Source organism: Neoarius graeffei, chromosome 2, assembly GCF_027579695.1.
Source record: "Neoarius graeffei isolate fNeoGra1 chromosome 2, fNeoGra1.pri, whole genome shotgun sequence".
NCBI classification, from domain to species: domain Eukaryota; kingdom Metazoa; phylum Chordata; class Actinopteri; order Siluriformes; family Ariidae; genus Neoarius; species Neoarius graeffei.
In genome coordinates this window covers 45110916-45126364 of record NC_083570.1, presented here as the reverse complement: position 1 = coordinate 45126364, position 15449 = coordinate 45110916, and positions in this window count along the sequence as shown.

The window sequence follows — 15449 nt, the reverse complement described above, 5'->3', positions numbered from 1 at the left end:
GCCCCTGATTTTTCTTTCAATGCTACAAAAAGCAAATAAAGACAAAAACAAAATGACAATAATAAAGATTAATTGGAAATCAAAATGGAATAAAAAATGGCCGAAACACAAAAGACAAACAAAAGTCACCGAGTTATTCAAGAAATGAGTAATAAAGAGCATTCAGAAACCGCTAACAGGAATTCAGTTTTGAAACCGTTAGCCGTTTATTCTGCATGCATGACTCAAGTACGTTAGAAATATGACGTGACTGAAAGCAGCATCATGCCTCATTATAATGACAATCTATTTCAATCTTATAAATGAAAAAGCCATATAATAAACTCCTTATTAACCTCACTTGCTCTGTCTTTACAGGTCTTTTTGTACACAGCTCGGGCTGTACTGCCAAGACCTCAGTCTGATATTTTCCCATCAAGACCTCCTGCTCAGTTAATAAGTAGTTAGTGTTATTGGGCTCTGAACAGAGAATATGAGTTAGGCTACATCCACACGACAATGGCAACGAGATTTTTTTTTTAAATATCGCGTCCACATGGGCAACGGATCAGTAAAATATCAGGTTCATATGGCAACGCAACGCTTGCTGAAAACGATGCAATACACATGCCACACCACTACGTGCGCTGTAAGACGGTCCCATCGGAGACACCAGAACAATAGAAGTAGACGCATGTGCATAACTGCGCATGCGCACAGTGACTATCCCTGTCACTGTCACACGCACACACTTTCTCACTCCCTATCCTATGGATATAGTCCCTTTAAATCACGTGCTCGCTTTTTGAATGGAGATGCGGAAAGAGGAATAAACAGGGGTAGATGGAAGCCGGTACGCCAACATTCTGATATCCTCCAGAATTCTTTAATGGTCCAGAATAAATTGAATGCTACACGTTGATGGATTACTTTGTTCTTCTACGCCCTTTTTGAGGAATGTATTGTCGGACTTAAACCAACATCTGAAGAGGTGAGATCGCTCCTTTTTTTTCCCCTATTTTTGCTGGCGGGATTGACTCTGCCCTAAGGGCTATTCTCTCACTCTCTCTCTCTCTCTCACTTTGCACCATTATCAGTCAGTTGGTCGGGTTCAATGCCCGAACTGATGATCACATCATCAGTTTTTCTCTAGGCCATGACTTCCCCTATGCACCATTATACAATAAATATTCACAGTGAAAATATTTTGTAAGCGTGTTTCATGAACCAAGTTTTAGGATTTGTTGACAACTCACATCGAGTTCGTTACACTTCTACCCGGCGTGAAGCACATGTGGTTGTGACGTCATTGTAAACAAATCCGTTCTACTAATCCAGACGACTTCGCAACAGCGCCGTTGCCAGATTTTTTCACTCTGGAACCCGTTCTCAAAAGATTTCGTTTTGGGGCACCCAAAACACCGGTGCTGTGTGGACGCCAGGCCAAAACGATGAACAATTTTATCAGATTCACCTGAATCCATTGCCGTGTGGACAGGGCCTTAGTTTCAGTCTCTTCACTGGATGTCCAGATAGTAAAGACTGTGGGCGTATCCGAATACTCATACTGCCTTCCTAGATAGTACACAAAAAGCAGTACATCATAATCTGTAGGGTGTCCAAATACCCAGGAGGCATTGAATAGTAGTCGAATGGCACCTGGATAATCTACTACATCAATATTGTGTAAACATACTACACTATGCTATCCCATAAGTCAGCTGGAACATGAATAACCACAGAAGAAGAATTCCCCTGGAAAAATAGACAGAAGATGGTGGACTGAAATGAAGCTGGTTGTTGCAGCGTCGAAGTGGTGTCTGGTGATGTTCAAATGTAAGTATCAGGAACAGTGTAAATAGGTTAGGTTAGGTAAATAGGTTATCTAATCAAAATTAAAGCGAGACGGCCTTTCGATTTCATAAAATCGGTGAAATTTAGTTCCCTCTGAAACTTGGTCATTGTGATATATATTCATTTCTGTAATATCTCACAAAATATCAGGCCATTCTGTGGCTGGGAAGTTATTTAGGTAATTTGAGGGGATTCCTGAGAAATAATGTGCATGAAATTGCTCACTTCACGCAGTCAAGCAGACAGAGGAAGTCCGTGTGCGCATGCGCAGGTTTACTTTTGACCGTGTACGGACAGTTACATCATTCTTGTCACTAAACGAACAACTAATCACACTGAGGTATTCACTGAATAACCAAATAATTGGTTATTCAGTTATTATTATTTGAACATCACCAGACACCACTTCGACGCTGCAACAACCAGCTTCACTTCAGTCCGTCATCTTCTGTCTATTTTTCCAGGGGAATTCTTTGTCTTTGGCTATTCATGTTCCAACTGACTTATGGAATAGCATAGTATAGTATGTTTACACATTACTGATGTAGTAGATCATCCAGGTGCCATTCGACTACTATTAAATACCTAACAACCTGTGTTTTATCTCTCCCCCCCCACTCTGTGTGTCCCTCTGAGTTACATGTCAATCCTGAGATCGAGATGCTGACTTCTTCTGCTCCTCAGACCTGCCTGATCCATCCTGATGCCCTGCATCTGGCTGGAGTCTCATTGCATTGCCCCTGTGGAGGACGGCCCCATATGGACAGTCGAAAGTCGCACTTGGAAGATACTCTGGACACTTACAGTAATGCTTTTATGGCTGAGGACTACAGTTGACTTGCTAACTTTAGGACTGCAGTTGTCATGAACAGTTTTGCACTCAAGTTTCCGTCAGTGAAGAGTTTATCACTTCAACAAAACAGACTTCATGTTAAAACTGTTAAAACTGTTATAATCATGCTATCTGTTATCAACCGAATGAGGATGGGTTCCCTTTTGAGTCTGGTTCCTCTTGAGGTTTCTTCCTCATGTTGTCTGAGGGAGTTTTTCCTTGCCACCATCGCCACAGGCTTGCTCATTGGGGATAGATTAGGGATAAAATTAGCTTATGCTTAAAGTCATTAAAATTCTGTAAAGCTGCTTTTTGACAATGTCTATTGTTAAAAGCATTATAAAAATAAACTTGACTTGACAGCCAATATTTATGAGTTTGGCCCTGCGTTTCCTTTCCTTCGCAACATAACGTCTTTTCTTCTCGCTTTCCTTTACTGTAGTCGGTCTTTCACGTTTCATTCGCACACTCATGTCCTCCATTTTTCTTTCCTATTTCAAATTTGTATCCCACAATGCCTTGCGCGAATGGGGAAAGCCCACCAGGTGATGCATGATGTTGCATGAATTCCTTTAGAATTCGCTGGTATAATTCAGAATTCATTGTTTCATCAATGATGGCAAGCCGTCCTGGCTCAGATGCAGCAAAACAGGCCCAAACCATGATACTACCACCACCATGTTTCACAGATGGGATAAGGTTCTTATGCTGGAATACAGTGTTTTCCTTTCTCCAAACATAACGCTTCTCATTTAAACCAAAAAGTTCTATTTTGGTCTCATCCGTCCACAAAACATTTTTCCAATAGCCTTCTGGCTTGTCCACGTGATCTTTAGCAAACTGCAGACGAGCAGCAATGTTCTTTTTGGAGAGCAGTGGCTTTCTCCTTGCAGCCCTGCCATGCTGTTCAGTGTTCTCCTGATGGTGGACTCATGAACATTAACATTAGCCAATGTGAGAGAGGCCTTCAGTTGCTTAGAAGTTACCCTGGGGTCCTTTGTGACCTTGTCGACTATTACACGCCTTGCTCTTGGAGTGATCTTTGTTGGTTGACCACTCCTGGGGAGGGTAACAATGGTTTTGTAACCTTTTCCAGCCTGATGAGCATCAACAATGCTTTTTCTGAGGTCCTAATAAATCTCATTTGTTCGTGCCATGATACGCTTCCACAAACATGTGTTGTGAAGATCAGACTTTGATAGATCCCTGTTCTTTAAATACAACAGGGTGCCCACTCACACCTGATTGTCATCCCATTGATTGAAAACACCTGACTCTAATTTCACCTTCAAATTAACTGCTAATCCTAGAGGTTCACATACTTTTGCCACTCACAGATATGTAATATTGGATCATTTTCCTCAATAAATAAATGACCAAGTATAATATTTTTGTCTCATTTGTTTAACTGGGTTCTCTTTATCTACTTTTAGGACTTGTGTGAAAATCTGATGATGTTTTAGGTCCTATTTATGCAGAAATATAGACAATTTTAAAGGGTCCACAAACTTTCAAGCACCACTGTAGGTTCTTAACCGACGTTAGTACTTACTGAGTATTTCGATGCAGCATTGTGTACTCACTGCAAGATATGTTCGGGCAGAGACACACATAGAGATTTGCTTTTTTTTGATGGATAGTAAAGCGAATTTTCTAGATAAAAGACATTTTTCTAAATTTTAAATTGTTCTTCAAAGAAAGTCCGGACCAGGAGTTTCTTACAATATTAAACTAACACTGACTAAGAATTATCACTCCTATACTGTATAAACAGAAAGCAGTGTTTGTTAAGTCTGTGCACCTTTCTGCTGATACTGCAAAGGTGAAGTTAAACAAACAATGCTAATCATTTTAGGGGATTTTTTTCTAGGCTGCTTTTGCTCCAGTTTCATTGACTGTTCATGGCCACACCACAACATTACAGACTCATTTTCATTTAAAATTTAGATTTCCTAATAATGCCACCATGTGATTCTTTCTCCTGGAAAGACCTCTGAAGCAGAACAAGATTTGGACAGCTGGCATGAGGAAGCAAAATTAAAGAAAAGCTTCACTGTTAGCCCATTAGTTGTTTCAAGCGGAAAAACTAAAAGCACTATCTATAAAATTGTATCCTGGCTCAAAATGCTCATAATACTTGAGCAAGAAAGCAATAAAAATGAGTGTGTATATAAACTTTTTTTTTTTTGGTTGAATTTACAGTGCTTATGTTTGCTTACAGAATAGATTTCCCCTTTATAATGTTTTTGTGGTTGTACTTAATGAATGGTAGCCTTGTTTCTTTTTTCATCCACACCCCTTCCAATTTTCTCTTTGTGTATATGGGTGTGTGTTCCCAACAGACAGCAATTATACTAATTAAAAGCCACCATAACACTGGCATCTGGGACTGTTTCTCTAATCAGCGGTACGTGTGAGTGCGTGTGTATTTACTGAACAGAGTGGTTAGGGTGCGGGACTCTCATTTATCACTGTCATTAAATCAAATTGTGTGTACAAACTTTTCAACACAAAGTGTGGGATTTATCACAATGAATATTTGCTTAGATTTGTGTCGAATCGCTCATTAAATCAAGGGGCTGGATGACTGCTTATACACTATTATTATAATTAATTTTAGATACCAACAATGGTATGGTTTGGTTCAAATCCTATAAAAGGTTAACAGTGTTGGTATGTTAACAAATGCACTACGGCTTCTCTCAGGAGGGTGTGTATCGTGTCAGTCTCTAGTTACTAATGTATCTGTGGTTCGATGAACACCAGATAACTGGCAAAGGTAGTGTTTTTAAAACATGCACACCATGTCAAAACCTCCCATGAAATAACAGCGACATGGAATTTGCCATAAATAGTATCATATCAGTTCCTGGAACTTACTCACCAAAGGTCAAGAAGAAGCGACACACCTATAGCCACATGGGAAAGTGTTTGGAGATGAGTATCGCATTCACATTATCAAGATGGCAATGTTGACTTTATAAAACCTGTAGAACTGCAACTGATCTAGAATGCAGCTGCACGACTTGTTTTCAACCTTCCCAAGTCCTCCCACACCACCCCGTAGTTACGCTTCCTCTACTGGCTTTCTGTAACTGCCTGCATAAGATGCTTGCTTACAAAGCCAAGCATGGACCAGCACCCACCTATCTAAAAGCACTTATCACTCCCTCTGATCCTCTAGCACTCTAGCACCATCTCACAGGGTACAAAGAGGGTAAGCATCAAGACTCTTCTCTGTTCTGGCACCTAGACAGTGGAATGAATTTCCCCTAGTTGTTTGAACAGTTGAGTTATTTGCTATCTTCAAACAATGACTAAAGACCTACCTCTTCAGAAAGTATTTAAATTAACATGTTATTTAAAAAAAAATATGTCTATGTTTTTTCCCATACTATACTACATCCTGGGGGCGGCACGGTGGTGTAGTGGTTAGCACTGTTGCCTCATAGCAACAAGGTTCTGGGTTCAAGCCCAGTGGCTGACGGGGGCCTTTCTGTGTGGAGTTTGCATGTTCTCCCCGTGTCTGCGTGGGTTTCCTCCGGGTGTTCCGGTTTCCCCTACAGTCCAAAGACATGCAGGTTAGGTTAACTGGTGGCTCTAAATTGACCGTAGGTGTGAGTGTGAATGAATTAATGTCTCTATGTGTCAGCCCTGCGATGATCTGGTGACTTGTCCAGGGTGTACCCCGCCTCTCGCCCATAGTCAGCTGGGATAGGCTCCAGCTTGCTTGCCCATGTCCCTGCACAGGATAAGTGGTTACATATAATGGATGGATATACTACCTCCCAATAGGATTTTAGACTGATTAGACTACTCTTAATCCCTTATCAAGTGAACCAGGATGTATTTATTGCTCAAGGCTTTAATGTACTTCTGTAAGTCACTCTGGATAAGGGTGTATGCCAAATGCCATAAATGTAAATGTAGAAGGTAAGGTAAGGAAAGCCAGGGTTCAGCCCCAAGGTCACTTCAATGCATGCAGGGCAAACATATGGCCAAGCCACGCAATTCTCCCACACTTCCTATAAGGTGATTGCAAGCAGAAGGGCCATTTTCAATGGTACCCTTTTTCAGATCAACAATCTGAATGGGTTCATAGAAAAAAAATGTATTCATTATAAAATACACTGCAACCCCACTGTAACAAGCTCCATGGGGGATGTCCAAATAGTTTATGATACTCCAATGGATCCACCCATCACACCAAACACTGACGTTATTTTAGGCACATTCTCCTTATCACGAATTTCTCCTTCTGAGTCACTATCACAGTTCAGTCAGTGCGTTTACATGCACATCCAAATCGAGCTACTGTCGGTAATCGAGCTAAGGGTCCCAGTAGGGGTGCCAGAGAAATCCAATCCTACATGCACACAAGGAAATCGAGCTATTGTGTGAGGTACATTGTGCACCCGAGCCACAGGTGGCGCTACACGCCCCATCGTGTTGGTACACTTCCGGTTGTTGTCATGAAGAAGAGCTATTCAAGAGTATAAACAAAGTTATCAGTTCTGTGTTCACAAGAAGAACGACAACGAGGACAGCAACATTGAGATATATTATATATATATATATATATATATTCAACTCCTTAAGCTGAATGAGCATGAACTCAATCTCCTCATTGCTCCAGAAGTGCACGTTTCTACTACTGTTGTCATGCCGACCGAGGCTGTTGTGTTTCCCGCTTGTGGTCTCGTCACTCGTCACTGCCGGAAGGGGCAGTGCTGAAGTAAGTAGCTCAGCTACGTAGCTCGATAGGGTTTACATGCACTAAGTAGCTCGGCTACAATCGCATAATCTAGGTCGCGTAGCTCAATTACGAGAAATCCAGTTCAGTTCAATTTCAGCCGAGCTAAGGTGTTTCCATGGCATTTAGGACTTCGATTTCAGTCGAGCTACGGCAGAAATTCGATTTTCTCTATGTGCATATAAACGCACTGACTGACTGAGGCCCTGTCCACACGGCAACGGATTCAGGTGAATCCGATACAATTGTTTATCGTTTCGGCCTGGCGTCCACATGGCACCGGCGTTTTGGGTGCCCCAAAACGCAATCTTTTGAGAACGGGTTCCAGAGTGGAAAGATCTGGCAACGTTGCCGTTGCGAAGTCGTCTGGATGAGTAGAATGGATTTGTTTACGATGACGTCACAACCACATGTGCTTCACGCCGGGTAGAAGTGTAACGAACTCGATGCGAGTTGTCAACAAATCCTATAACTTGGTTCATGAAACGCGCTTACAAAATATTTTCACTGTGAATATTTATTGTGTAATGGTGCAAAGTGAGAGAGAGAGAGAGAGAGAGAGAGAGAATAGCCCTTAGGCAGAGTCAATCCTGCCAGCAAAAATAGGGAAAAAAAGGAGCGATCTCACCTCTTCAGATGTTGGTTTAAGTCCTACAATACATTCCTCAAAAAGGGCGTAGAAGAACAAATTAATCCATCAACGTGTAGCATTCAATTTATTCCGGACCATTAAAGACGCCGTCTTCCGCGTAGAATCATACGTCTTCCTCGCCGCCATATTGGATAGGTCAAAGCGGAGAATAAAGATGCCTCATTCATGTGCTGCGTTTAACTGTACCAACAGGTTTACCGTCCAAACGAGATCACATGGGATTACCTTTCACAGGTGAGACTGGAAAAATACTTTTCACTGTATTTGGTCATTATAATGTAATTTTACGAACAGATTTTTCTGACTTTGTGGCTAATATGAAGTCTCGTGCATAATAGTTTATGCGCATGCGTCCTTACTTCTTCTATTGTTCTGGTGTCTCCGAAGGGACCGTCTTACAGCGCCCCTAGAGGTGTGGCATGTGTATTGCATCGTTTTCAGCAAGCGTTGCGTTGCCATATGGACCTGATATTTTACTGATCGTTGCCCATTTGGACGCGATATTTTTTTAAATAACATCTCGTTGCCGTTGTCATGTGGATGTAGCCTGAGTTAAAGGACCATGAACGGAGGCGCTGATTTCTTCGTCTCATCTCATCTCATTATCTCTAGCCGCTTTATCCTTCTACAGGGTCGCAGGCAAGCTGGAGCCTATCCCAGCTGACTACGGGCGAAAGGCGGGGTACACCCTGGACAAGTCGCCAGGTCATCACAGGGCTGACACATAGACAACCATTCACACTCACATTCACACCTACGGTCAATTTAGAGTCACCAGTTAACCTAACCTGCATGTCTTTGGACTGTGGGGGAAACCGGAGCACCCGGAGGAAACCCACGCGGACACGGGGAGAACATGCAAACTCCGCACAGAAAGGCCCTCGCCGGCCCCGGGGCTCGAACCCAGGACCTTCTTGCTGTGAGGCGACAGCGCTAACCACTACACCACCGTGCCACCCACGGACTCACTATGTTTTCTAAATCTTCACCATTCAGTTCATTCATGTGTTGCAAATCATTGATGATGTCATTTATGTCACACTGCTGGGCTAGGTGGGGGGAATAAAAACACCGCCGGTACGATTTAACAAGGTGTTAAGGTTAGCGGTATCAGCAGTCATTTCATATTTTTATCAATCCTTTGACCACCATTTTTGGTAATTGTTAGTGATCAACACCTACTCGAGGCTCGTTAAGTCTTTGTTTTACAGTGTTAACACGTATCGTTAACTTGACTGCAGACTGAATTACTTATTGTTTGTCTCTGGTGGGAAGAGGAACGCATGGTTCAGTGTGTCATGTAAGTAGGCGAATGACGGATGTAATTGCAGGAAACAGGCAGGCAAACAGTTCAAAAGCGTAAGACAAAGGCAGGGTTGTGAAACGGGCAATGGTTAAGCGAGGTACAAACAGAATGGAAGAGGCAAAGACAAAAGGTAGAGTCCAAATACACAAAACAAAGTCAAAACCTGAAAGGCAACACACAGATACAAGGCTTGGTAACGTGAGACACTAGGTACAGCACGTATACTTTGGTAAGTCTGTGCGTTTAGAGAGCGCTTATAAGCACGCACTGTGATTGTGCTCTAATCTGGAACAGGTGCATAGTAATTAGTCATAATGGCGCTGTGCACACGTTGTAACAATGAGTTTAGTGACAATGAGTTGAAGTCTTCAAAAAAAAAAATCACTGTGTCACATCCATGCATGTTTGCACTTGGACTGTGCAGTGTACACGGATGTGACTCAGTGATTTTTTTTTTTTTGAAGACTCTGACTCATTGTCATTAAAGGCAAGGGACATGAACTTAGTTCATTATATGTGAAAGTTCGTAGTAAAAGAATTCGTTATAGCGGGGTTGCCGTGTACTACTACTGACTTATAAAGCAGCACCTTTATAGTTCACCTGAGTGAACTTTTTCATGTTTTATGATCTGCCATGCCTGTTTCGATCAAAACGTGCAGACTCTTTGTTAGTACCTAGAATAATGAAGCCACAGCAAGGGACAAAGCTTTTATTTACAGAGCCCAATAGTTATGGAACAGCCTTCCAATTAGTATGCAAGACTCACAGTCTTAATCTTGAGAGTCTAGGCTGAAAACATATTTGTTTAAACAAGCCTATTTGTTTAGGTTAAGGCCAAGATCTGTGAGGTTCATGAGCATAGAGATTTTTGGTATACTAAGATGTTTGATCTCTCTCTCTCTCTCTCTCTCTCTCTCTCAATTCACATGTTGCTCTTGCTGCCTGATGAGATGCCGGTGATCCCGATTCCTTTTTCCCTCCAAACCTGACTGGTTTCTGTAAAGCTGCTTTGGGACAATGTCCATGATAACAGCACTATATAAATAAAATGTAACCGAAATGATTTCAAATAGGACTTCAGGTACAACACAATAAATGACAGAGAAATCCTACACTGAGTTTCCCTGGGAAATGTTCAAATGTGTTGCTATGAGCTTCTGAGCACTCAAGGAGGTGCCATTAATTTCGTTGTGCAACAAGAAGGCTCAGACCCCAAGCTATCAGGAGGGCTATAGCTCAGAAGCATACGGTATACATTAGCAGCCTCTGGGTCATGAACAGCCATTAATAATAAATGTAAGAATTAAATATTATTAATCATTAAATATTAGCATCTTGCTAACTAAGTAATTGCCTGACTTGCTGCATTTATAAATATTATTAACATTACGTAGGTTGTATCTGGAACAATGTAGGTTAACCCAAATTACAGACCATTATGTGTGTAATTTCAGGCAATTTGGGAGCCACTAAACCTCAACACAGGATATAATATCCGTTAAATATACACACATTCTTAGTATTTTTACCTGTTTTAAAAATCATACGTTTATAAGTGTGATAGTTGTTGAAAGCACACTGAGAACCGATCCGACATTGTGTCATTCACAGTCAGCTGTTGTTGTTGTTCTTCTTCTTGCATGAGTTGTTCTTACTTTGTGCTGCTAAAGCCAGATGGAGCTCAGGCAAACGTGGGAACATCTTCTGTCGGGTAGGTGGTGGAGTGGGATGCAAATACAGGTTAATTTAAAAATCAGGCAAGCTGGCCAAAAAACGAAGTCAGGAAACAGGCACAGGTCAGGCAATCAGCAAAACAGAGTGAACAAGGGGAAACATGCAGAGCAAAAAACAGAAATATGTTTGACTGGATCGTGTGATACGGTTTGATGTAAATTGGAGTTGGATTTGGGTGTGCTGAGCTGCAGCAGTGAATTCTGGGAAGTGGAGTTTGAAGTGGAAGTCAGCAGTGACGTGACAGAGGTCTCTCTCTCTTTCTCTCTCTCATACACACATACACCAGTGTTATAGTCAAGTCACTAAACCTCAAGTTCGAGTCCAGTCTCGAGCCCCCAGTGTTCAAGTCCGAGTCATTAAAAAAAATTTCGAGTCGAGTCCACTACTGATCCGAGTTGAGTCAAAGAACAAGACTCCAACCGCACCATTTGATGGTGGCTGTTTCAGCGCCATTAACATCAATTTGTTCCTGAACATGACGTATGAACAGGTGAATGTGCTTCTCTTTACCAGGGAGTGTGAAATATTCTGTCAGAGATGTTTGGGAGATGGATGTAAGTGCAGAAGGTGTATTTATTAATACAAGTGAAGACGGTAAACAATCCAGAACGTCAGGCAAAATCATGAAACAGGCAATAGGTCAAGCAAGGCACAAACAGGCTATCGGAAACTCGGCAGAATCAAAGACGAGAAACAGGAAACCAAACAAGGAAATAAGGCTCGGTAATGTGTCAGCAACGCAACTCAATACTTCACAAAGTAAGTGTGTTTTCATGGTTTTTATATAGGTGCGATGATTGCGCCTTACTCCTGTGCAGGTGCGAGTTGTTTCCGGCGCACACGCGAGAGTCTGCTTGGCGCACACGCTGTCTGGATCGCGCCCGAGAGTCTATCTGATGCACACACCAAGGCACGCAGGTGTGACATTCTTGCACGAAATTAGTACAAAAATTAATGTAGATATAAATATCTTATGCCAAATTACTATGGCATGTTACAAAAAATAAAGAAATAATCCAATTCCTAGTCTCCAATTTACGAGTCCGAATGCAGTTAATGGACGAGTCCGAATCCAAGTCCGAGTCATCAGTGCTCAAGTCCAAGTCAAGTCACAAGTCCTTAAAATTAGGGCACAAGTCGGACTCGAGTACTACAAGCCTGACACACACGCACACACACTTCTTTTTTAGTATGTGATATCGTGATGTTCCTCCTATCACACATTTTGTTCCTCTGAAGTGTTTATTGTGTGACGACTCAGCCTCTGTTCAGTATGCCAAGCAAACCACAACATATTTTTTCCGGTGCTAAAAAGCATTTTTGGTATTGAGCTTTCTTTTTCAAAACTCTTCACATGTTTAACACAACACTATTTGAACCAAACAATGAACCGTTTTCTCCCCCTTGCTTGAATACAGTAGACATTCAGTGAACACAATTTCAGTGAACAAGATCACACTGAACCTCGTAAACCTGACATGAAAAGAAATCGGATATCAGTTCGGTCAGTCACACATATTATATTGGACACAACAATCAAAGTCCAAAGGATGATAACGGTTGTCGAGATAATAGGTGATTACTTCTGAAGTTATTTTTCACACAACTATACAGTTATCGTTTTTAATTTACAGTTGTGTCAGGTTTTTCAGTTCAGCTAACTCTGTCACAGTTTCCTTAAAGGGATATTGTGGGCGGCATGGTGGTGTAGTGGTTAGCATGGTCGCCTCAGAGCAAGAAGGTTCTGGGTTCGAACCCAGCGGCTGGCGAGGGCCTTTCTGTGTGGAGTTTGCATGTTCTCCTCGTGTCTGCGTGGGTTTCCGCCGGTTTCCCCCACAGTCCAAAGACATGCAGTTAGGTTAACGTGGGGCAGCCTTGGGCTAAAGTGCCTTTGAGCAAGGTACTGAACCCCTGACTGCTCCCCGGGTGCTCTAGTGTGGCTGCCCACTGCTCTGTGTGTGTGTGCGTGTGTTCGCTGCTTCAGATGGGTTAAATGCAGAGGATGAATTTCACTGTGCTTGAAGTGTGCATGTGACAAATAAAGGTTTCTCATCTCAACTCATTATCTGTAGCTGCTTTATCCTGTTCTACAGGGTCGCAGGCAAGCTGGAGCCTATCCCAGCTGACTACGGGCGAAAGGTGGGGTACACCCTGGACAAGTCACCAGGTCATCACAGGGCTGACACATAGACACAGACAACCATTCACACTCACATTCACACCTACGGTCAATTTAGAGTCACCAGTTAACCTAACCTGCATGTCTTTGGACTGTGGGGGAAACCGGAGCACCCGGAGGAAACCCACGCGGACACGGGGAGAACATGCAAACTCCACACAGAAAGGCCCTCGCCGGCCACGGGGCTCGAACCCAGACCTTCTTGCTGTGAGGTGACAGCACTAACCACTACACCACCGTGCTGCCCTAAAGGTTTCTTCTTATTATTATTATATCATTAGCAACTTGGTCTTTTACCCTTAATTAATACTCAGTTTCAACATGACGAGATGGTCATGAAAATATCCAGATGATCATTAAAAAAAGACAAATGAAGCAGCAAATGTGGGACTACATCTTTGGTAGCACAGACAGACAGACCGACCCCAAGCTGGGAAATTATTACGCTACAACAGCAAGTTATCATCTCATCTCATTATCTGTAGCCGCTTTATCCTGTTCTACAGGGTCTCAGGCAAGCTGCAGCCTATCCCAGCTGACTACGGGTGAAAGGCGGGGTACACCCTGGACAAGTCGCCAGGTCATCACAGGGCTGACACATAGACACAGACAACCATTCACACTCACATTCACACCTACGGTCAATTTAGAGTCACCAGTTAACCTAACCTGCATGTCTTTGGACTGTGGGGGAAACCGGAGCACCCGGAGGAAACCCACGCGGACACGGGGAGAACATGCAAACTCCGCACAGAAAGACCCTCGCCAGCCACGGGGCTCGAACCTGGACCTTCTTGGTGTGAGGCGACAGCGCTAACCACTACACCACCGTGCCGCCCCAGCAAGTTATCAGACATGCGAAAAAAAAAACACACTATACAACATAAAGTAGAGTGAAAAATATATCCAAGAGATGGCCTGAGGAAGACGGTTTCTCATTTTGTGTGTGTGATTGTTGGAAACAGAAATGTTACATGATTGCTACAGTGTTGGATTATGTACAACTTACCATTACCAAAATGAGGATAATACGGACCATATTCATTTACAGCATGTGCCTTTTCTGAACTCTCTACACATGCCTATACACACACACACACACACACACACACACACACACACACACACACACACACACACCAGACATCACCATGAGCACACTGTCATTCATTCCTTTCTCTTTTATTCTCTTACACATCCTTTCTTACACATTTTTTCCTCTTTGAAATGAGAGAATGGGCTCTCTGCCTAGCAGCAGGTCTGTTTTCTGTCTTGGCTATACACTGGAATGTGAACAAACACTGTGAAAAGGCATGAGGAAAACAGAGACACCCAAACATAGATTCAGAAAAAGTGAGATGGCTAAACAAAGAGTGTGTGTGGGTGAAGTTTCTGTCTCCACATTGCACACGTTCCACTCAATGCCCTGAACATGTGCCTGAGTGTGTGTCTGAGACCGAGGCACAAATGTGTGTGTCACTGTATGTGTGTGTCTATATTTAAAAAGAGTCCAAGTCCATCTTTCCATGGTGCTATACATGCACCCTAGCCATCAAAAATTTGTGGGCATTTTTGACATTATTTCCAGAGCGATTTACAAAAAAAACAAAACAGTGCTCTATAACTGAATAGACCGTTTGCATATAACATCACATGTCCCATGACCTTCTCTGATTTAGCCGTGTCCACCATCTTTGTAGAATAACACGTGTAGCAACAAGTACCTTAATATGAAATGCCGCAAATTTGCTCAGTTATCGGCTGCTCAAAAAATTCTGCCAAGGCTGGAGTCAGATTGTTTAAAATGCGAGAAAGACCCCAAATGGAAGCTCTAACCTGTAGACGACAGAGACAGTGGCTTGCAAATCTGAACAGATCAGACATAAAAGAGACCAGCTACAAATATGTACAAGTATGTGCAGATCATTTCGTAAAGGCTAAGTTTAGATTTCTACCGTTTATGTGAACCATAGACAAAATATACACTACTGTTCAAAAGTTTGGGGTCACTTTGAAATGTTCTTATTTTTGAAAGAAAAGCACTGTTCTTTTCAATGAAGATCACTTTAAACTAATCAGAAATCCACTCTATACATTGCTAATGTGGTAAATGACTATTCTAGCTGCAAATGTGTGGTTTTTGGTGCAATATCTCCATA